The following is an 8,447-nucleotide window of genomic DNA, read 5'->3' on the forward strand; positions in this document are numbered from 1 at the left end:
CCAAAAGACTACTCCCCTGTGGAAAAGAAAATTGTGCTTTACATGTTTAAAGAATTTTACGTTTTATTTTATTTCTTGTCATAACTCTACACTCACATAAGTCAAACAAGAAAGCATTTCACATACTAGAATATTTCCCTGCTCCAATTTTCAGTGGGGCATGGTCCAATTTTAAAGATGTGTTTTCACTATTGGCCCTCTTCCCCTTCCCCATCCCTTCTTTTACTTGCATCATCTCTGTAATCCTTACAGGAGAGTGCTGGTTAGGGTGAAAGAACAAATGGTTGAGTTTGGGATAAATAGGGTTCCTTCTTAACTTTCTGAGAAAATAAGCTATTTTATTTCAACTGAAGAAAAACGATAGCATTTCAACTGCTACAAATTCTCCCTAGGCTAAATCTACTTTCTTAGAGAATCTGTTGCCGCAGATTCATTAGTTTTATTAAGTTCAGAGTTGGTTTACCCCACTTGCTCCCCTGCTACCCAGAATGGTTGGTCCCCCAGTTGCCCGTCATTGTAAACCCTTCCCTCTTTTCCAGATTGTTCCCTATCTATCACCTCAATCCTGCCCCCAAGTCCTGTCGATCTATGTAAACCCCACCCTTTGTTCCAACTCTTTCCATGCTTATCATCCCTTCCTCGATGCCCTATTGATTGTTCAGCTGCCTTCCTTCCCCCGGGTCCCTGCCATTGGCCCTGCATATTGTAATCCCCACCCACAACTCCTCCCTTGCCGCTGTCCCATTGGTCACTGCATGGACCACCCAGTCTGTAAAACCTGGCGCATGGAGGTGCCCAGGGTTCTCGGCTCAGACCTCTTCCCTGCGATCCCAGTCCTGTACCTAGTCTCTTTTCCCTTCTCCTGTTGGAATAAACTTGTTCCTGGGAAACTGGAGGAGCCTGAGCACTCTTTCTCCCTTCACCACAACCCGTGTCGCCCTGTGAGCCGTAACGCCAGAGCACAGAGGAGCTCTGCAGGTTCCAGATCGAGCCACGCAGTGCTCACCTGGTTCCCCACTCTTGCCGCTGACATCTGCCAGAGCTAACCGAGGCGTGAAGGGCCAAGCGGGCAGCGACAAGAATCCAAATTTTTTGAAGTGTAGTCTTTTCTAAATAGCTCTTCAGTGTGCATTTCCATAGGAGCTGGACTGAACAGTTCTTTTCTTGCCTCCCTGTCTTTTCTTTCTCTCCTTATATATGTACTCTGGACTCTTATCTCTTTGTCAGGAAACAGATATGCAGATTCTCCTTAAAAGTCTCATCACTTTGTCGCAAATAGAAATGTCGCTAAACATTTTCACAATGGGCACTCATCTAGCGGTATCTTATATTTTCACTTCCTGAATATTACTGCACCAACTGTTCCATGTGAAGCAAATGCAATTGTTTGTAGATAGAGTACAGACTGTGTGCATTCCATTCTCCTCCCCATTGCTATATTTTCCCTCCTTTGCTATTTAATGGGACTTGTACATGAAAAGGAGTGGAGTTCAGATTTGGGATTTTGCAAACATTATTTTTATGTATAATTTTGTACAATGAAGTGATAAACCAAAAGAATTCCATCCTTGGTGATAATATGTTAGATGGTTTAAAAGCTCACTTAGAGAGTTTTTTTCCAGTGTTCTCTCTAAAGACACCATAAGCCTCAAGCCTGAAACCCTTTGTTCAGGGACTTGAATGAAAGTATCATTGGTTTTGCTACTGAATTCAACAGTCACAAAGATTCTGTGCTTCATGGATGATCAGAATACTTTACTGGTCTCTTTAATTTTTCTTAAATAATAGAAGAAATTTTAGGAGGATCATGCTGGCAAAGGTTGTTTAAATTTGTTTGTTTTAACAAACTTTAACTACTGGTTCTTTTTAGTGCAGTTTTAGAAAAATGTCTTTTTTTTTTTTTTTTTAAATATAGATTGTCTACTATGATGTTTACCTGACCAATAAACTGTGAATATCTGTAAAGGTGCCTACACCTTTAGAAGAATTGAATGCCATTTAATCCCCATTCTGAAGGCTGTTCATCCCCTTTAATCAATGTGTTTCTACATATCACAAACGTAGAAATGTAACAACAATAATACTAATTATATAATTTTACTCTTCCAAATGGCAAGAGAAACTTGCTATTAAAAGTTTATATATATATATATAGATTATAGATATAGATTTATTGATATAAAACAGTGCATTTCTCAATGTGAAGAAAAAAATGCAGAACTTTTGAATCTCAATAGACTTCAGAAGGAAGAACATGCATTGCAATCAGGATAGTTGTTGGGATGCTGAACTCCAAGTCTAGAGTTCATATACCAGATCCAGCTTCTATGAAAAAGTTTGTTTACCTTAGTTTAACACTTGTTTCAATGGAATGTAGCACATTTGAGAAGCTGAGGTCCCAGGGGAAATTTGAAGGAAGTTATGGTGCTCATTATTGTGAAAATAAGTTATGGTGCTTCATATTATGTGAAAATAATACCATGAACTCTGAGTTAAACATGAGATTGTTTAGAGCTTTGTCACAAATCAGATAATTATAAGTAATAGCTGCTCACCAAAGTTCAAAACTGGGGTACACATCTTCTCTTTTAATATTGAAAATAGATTCCTCTTGAATCTATCAGAAAACCAAACAGGTATTTGAAATGTGAATTCCAGAGTCCCATTTTTTCTTTTCCAAAGTTTATCTTTTGCTGTGTACACCTTTGACATTATTTCTTCCATTAAATTCTTTCCTAGTACTTGATGTAATGTCCAAATTTTCAATGATGTGTGGTTATTCACCAGTGGCTAGACAACAATATCACCATGACTATACACGTCATTTTACCTGAAAGGAAAACAGACATCCCTGCCATGACTTAAAGTTGTTTTTCTGAGTTTCTTGAGTGCTGGGGAGGAATGTTTGGATTTTCTACTGCTATTAAAATTTAATGAAAATACAATTTGGTCTGTTCCAAATATAATTTTTTGTGAATGTCTCTGCTTAAGGAAAAGTTAACACAACTCTTGACTGATAAATATAATTTACCTTTACATTAAAAAGGAGATTTGATCTTGTTTTTCATAGAACTTCTGCTTGTGTGCTGCGCATATTATACACCCATATCTTGTGTTTGAATGTGTATTGAATGTTGTCAGATTCCAATCTGACTCAGCAGTCACAGAAACATGCAAATAATCCACTGCTATGACAATTTGATTTTTATTATATGGTTCATTGTAAAGGGCCAGATTATGGCTGGATCTTGTGGATACCAAACATCATGAGAACTGAAGTCCCTGCAAAGAAAAGATTATAGAAGAAAAAAAGACACCTTCTGGAGAACCAGTGTAGGACTGGCAATTAGGACAGGTGGCAACTATTGCTCTAGCCTGGTCTCTGGGTAGTCTGAACATTCTCATCAGTGCGGGCACATTTTGGTGGAAGAACTGGTGGGACAATTTTGCTTGTGCGAAAATGTCAGGGACATTGGCTGCTTCAGCAGGCATGGCTAAGGCGTCTGCCCTCCTGTTTCCTTTGGCAATGGCACCTGGGAGGTCTGTGTGCGCCCTCACATGCATGACATAGTAAGGTTGCTTTCTGTGAGAGATAAGATATACTAATTCAGAAAGCAATTTGTATAAATTTGGGTTAGAGACCTCTTTTAGAAATGCATGTTCTGCTCTCATAGCTATTCCAGCCACATAGGCCGAATCAGTCACCAGATTGAAAGGTTCTTGGAATTTCTCAAAGGCTCTGACAACGGCTGCTAATTCAGCAATTTGTGGTGATCCCTCGACCACTTGGACATCAGACTCCCATTTCTGTGTCCTGGGGTCCTTCCAAGTCATGACTGACTTGTGGGATTTCCCTGAGCCATCTGTGAAAACCGTCAGGGCCTGGAGCGGTGTTTTGCTCTGTAATGATTTGGGGACCAAATTAAATGTGGTTTTGAAAAGTCTGTGGCCAGGTGGGTGTATAGAAATTTGGCCTGAATAGCTATCGAGAGCGAACTGAAGGCTCTCATTGGTTTGGAGCAAAGGCTCCAAACTTCCAGTTGCCAATGGGAGGAAGATGCAGGTGAACTCACAGGCTGCAATAGTGCGGAGACGGACTCTAGCTCTTTTAATGAGTTCAGCCATGATTTCCTGTGAAGTGGTGATAGTCTTAGTGGGCTGGTTATGTGTAAAGATCCACTCGATGATGGAGAAGATCCTTCAGTGCAGCGTCCCATTGGAAAATGAGTGCATGTAAGCGCGAGGCCTTACCCAGGATAACCAGCTGGAAGGGCAGGCCGGGCTCATACCGGTGGGCTTGTCGTGAAGACAGGGCCTCCTGGACCTTGGTGATGGATTCCCGGGCTTCCGGTGTGAGGGAGCGTGGTGAATTGAGGGCCTCGCTGCCACGGAGCAGGTTGAAGAGGGGTGCAAGGACTTCTGTTGTTACCCCAAGCAGAGGTCGTATCCAGTTGATGGACCCACAGAGCTGATGTAAGTCCCGCAGGGTCTTGGGGTCGTCTTTGATGGTCAGCTGCTGGGGCATGATGGTCCGCTCACGGATCTGGAGTCCTAGGTAGGTCCACGGGCAGGTGTGCTGGATCTTGTCTTCACGGATTTCAAATCCCGCGTCCTTGATTGTCTGGATAGTTTTTTGTAAGGTCCGGTGCAGATAGTCATTGTCTGCAGCACAAACCAGGATGTCATCCATGTAGTGGAGGATGACGGCATCTGGGAACAGGGTTCTCACAGGTGACAGGATGTGGGCCACGTACCATTGGCAGATGGTAGGAGAATTTTTCATCCCCTGAGGAAGGACTAGCCAATGGTATCTTTTTAAAGGTGCTTGTCTGTTTGGAGAGGGAACCGAGCATGCAAATCTGGGGTCGTCCTGAGGATGGAGGAGTATTTTGAAAAAACAGTCCTTTATGTCAATGACAGCTAGCTTCCAATCTCGGGGGAGCATTGAAGGGGAGGGCATGCCAGGCTGGAGGGGGCCCATGTCCTCAATTACATTGTTGATCTTCCAGAGGTCCTGAAGGAGTCTCCACCTGTCCTTGCCTGGTTTGCGTAGGACAAAGACAGGCGAGTTCCAAGGGCTGTTGGTCTCAGTGATGTGGCCCTTGGCAAGCTGCTCTTCTACAAGAGCTTCCAGTGCGCACAGTTTGGTCTCAGATAGGGGCCACTGATCAACCCACACTGGATGGTGCTGTTTCCAGGTGAGTTGGGGGATGGTAGGCGTGGCGCGCTTCTCAGTGACCCCCACTAAAAATCCCTGCTGGGAGTCCGCAGAGAAGCCCCCAATTGGGACAGGAGATCCCGTCCCCAGAGGGTGATTGGTGCTCTCACCACAAATGGCCTGATGATTGCCATTTGTCCCTCAGGTCCTTCGATAACAATATTCCGTTTGCTCCTCATGGAGGCTGTCATCCCTCCAATTCCTGAAATCATGCCTGCTACAGGCTGTAATTCCCAATTGCCTGGCCACTCGGAGCGGGCGATGATGGTAACATCTGCTCCAGTGTCTATCATTCCTGGGCGCTGAATCCTTTCTCCATAACAAAACAGGCTACAGTCCACAATGGGTTTGCAGGAGCCCACAACCTGTGTCCACATAGCACTGGGGTTGAGGGGAACATGATCTGGGCAGTCACTAGGAAGTAAAAAGGCCTGTCAGGGAGACAGCAGCAGCCCTGTGCCCGGGGTCAATGTCCACCCGCCGACTGGCTCTCAGATAGGGAAGAGGGTTTGGGGACACTTGGAGAGGTTGACGGGGTTGAGGGGTTTAACTGGGGACCCAAAACTCCCTCTTCTTTTTTTCCCTCTTTTTCCAATGAGAAAATAATATTTTGAAACACAGGAAAAAACTGCAACAGAAAAATCCCCTTTAGCTTGAACTGTATATAACTTTCTCCCCACGTTATCCCAAAAAATTCCTGATTTAGCAGAGTCCGAATTAATCTTAAAATGCTTAAAAACCCAATGAATAAATCTTTTTAAATCTCCTTTAGAAAACTTAAAATTTTCCGCTTTTAAGGTAGTTACAACTTGGATATAAAAGTCCCTCTCAGGTGGGGTCAGTCTCCGTACAGAGGACTCATTCGCCATCCTTTTTCACTCCCCACCTCGCAGAAAAACTGCAAAAAAAAAAGGAAAAAGCCCAGAAAAAACCCTTTCACGGGATACACTTACAATTTCTCTTCGGCAGATGCCGGCGGGCAAAAACAAAGCTGCTGGGTGGGTGGTCACCTGGCGGCCGGTACTCAGGGGCTTTCCCTTGCCCCAGATAGTCGGCGAGGGTCCCAGTCGCAGCCTCTTGGATCGCTCCTTGCTAGAACGCAAGCAAGCTTCCTTGAGGGGCGGCGCTCCAACGGCGGCTCGCCTCACAGTTAAAGCTGCGGGCGGACGCTTCTTCAGGGCTTCTTCAAAGCCCTATGGTCGGGTCGCCAGTTGCCTCGGCGGCGGAAAGCCCGAAGCACCGCGACTTCTCCAGAAGCAGCCTTGAGAAAGGCTGGCCCGAAGCGCGTGTGAGCGGCTTCGAGCAGTCGAGTGATTCCGGCTCAGCTCAGTAATAGTAGAGTGATTTCAGCTCAGCTCAGCTCAGTTCGGCAGCGGCGGCGGCAGGCAACACAGGAAGAAGGGACGAGATAGCTGGTCCAGCGTTCCACCAAAGCACAAGCCTTTATTTAGGCAGAGCTCCAGTGAAGGGTGCCAGTATCTCCCGAACAGAGAAAAACCCGGGATATTTATGGGGAAGGAGAGGGGCGGGGGGAAGCCCGAGATACCTGTATCGGGGTGGGACAGCAGGGGAGAACACCAATGAAACACAACAGTTTAACATAACTAACTCAAAGACCCCTGGGAGCGACATTGTGTTGCTCTTACAGGGAAGTATCTCCTCTCCAGGGGAGAGCCAGTATCTCGGGCCCAGCAGGCTCCTCTGTACCCACAATGAAGTTCAAACAAAACTGTATTAGGGCTCAGTTTGGGGTTTATTCTCTTTCTTGCCCTACTCAAGGCATGCAGGATTTAGACAACGGCTCTCAGATAAAATCTTCTCTTTCTCTCTCATGTGGGACAGACACAATGATGCCCATGAGTGGGTACAATGACTGTAAGTGTTACAAATCCAAACCTGTATATCTAACTACATATTTCCAGTTGATTTCTTAATGAAAAGTAATTTTTTTTTCTACAAAGAAGTCTCTTCACATATTTAAATAATATTTAAATACTCTTAATATTGTGGAGAGTTAAACAGAGTTTGAAATTCTGCTCTTCTTACAAATTTAAATAATAATAATAATAAAATCTGCTGACACAAATGTATTAGAAACAAACCTATATAAAGGAGCAGTTAACCTAGAACTATTGTGAGAGATATATTGTTTGACATACTTTCATATGAGTAAGCAGAAGTACCCCATCCTTTAGACTATGGTAATGTGCCTTATTGTTAAATTCAATAGGAAAAGCTATTCATACTGTAGTATGATTGAAAAGAAAATTGAATCTTTTTGATGTTATAAATGTCTCTATTACTACATGTGCACACAAATTTTCCATGGAAATTATGGTGAAAGTAGTGCTTCTCCTAGAAAAATGCATTAGTGTTGACATGTTCAATTTTAGCCACATCAGATTATAAATACCTTTTAACTGTGGTAAAATTGTTAGGAATGTATATAGTGTAGCTACATAAGTCAGTTGTCTGTCTAAAAATATGTGCTCCTATGGTCCAGTTATGTTCTGTTTCAGCTGAAAGGGAAATTAAAACCAGTGACTCATGTATCTCATTCTTTTCTTACAATATTGTGTTTAAAATATTTCAGTATGTGGAGTGTGTTTCATATAGCTGTTCACGATTATTTTTAATTTTGAAAAACCACAAAACACTTAACAGACTTTTGGCTATGAAGCAAATTATATGAGAGAGGTTGACTGTCCATTCACTTGTATGGCAATTGGTCCTGTGTACTAAATTTTCCTGGTAATGGAGAAAATCTAGGCTTCTTTGCATTGACAAATGAATAATTAAAAAAATCCCGAGTGTATCCAAAAGCCAAAAAATTTATGGCAGTGGCACTTCCAAAGTTTGCAGCTTATCCAGAATCATAACTAGAAAACTAAAGTGGTTATTTTTTTTTTCTCCCTGTGATGCCTGCTGTATGCTGTCAACTAAAATTACACACAGTTTTAAAATGTATCACTCCGTGCACTTTTTAAATTAAGGCACATTAAGTTATACAGTATAATGCAATAAGAGCTAACCTGACAACGGCAGACATGAAACACTGTGTACTGCACTGTAATTATATAAAAGCACCAATGTCTTTAGGAGAAAAAACTTTAATTCTTCAGAGCTCAGTTGGATGTAGCTGCATGAATATTTCCTGTTGTTTGAACCCAATCAAAAACACAATATATGTTGCTTGCTTTTTTTTTGGTTTGTATGGATGGTATTTTTG

The sequence above is a fragment of the Parus major genome, chromosome 5, assembly GCF_001522545.3.
Source record: "Parus major isolate Abel chromosome 5, Parus_major1.1, whole genome shotgun sequence".
Taxonomy (NCBI): domain Eukaryota; kingdom Metazoa; phylum Chordata; class Aves; order Passeriformes; family Paridae; genus Parus; species Parus major.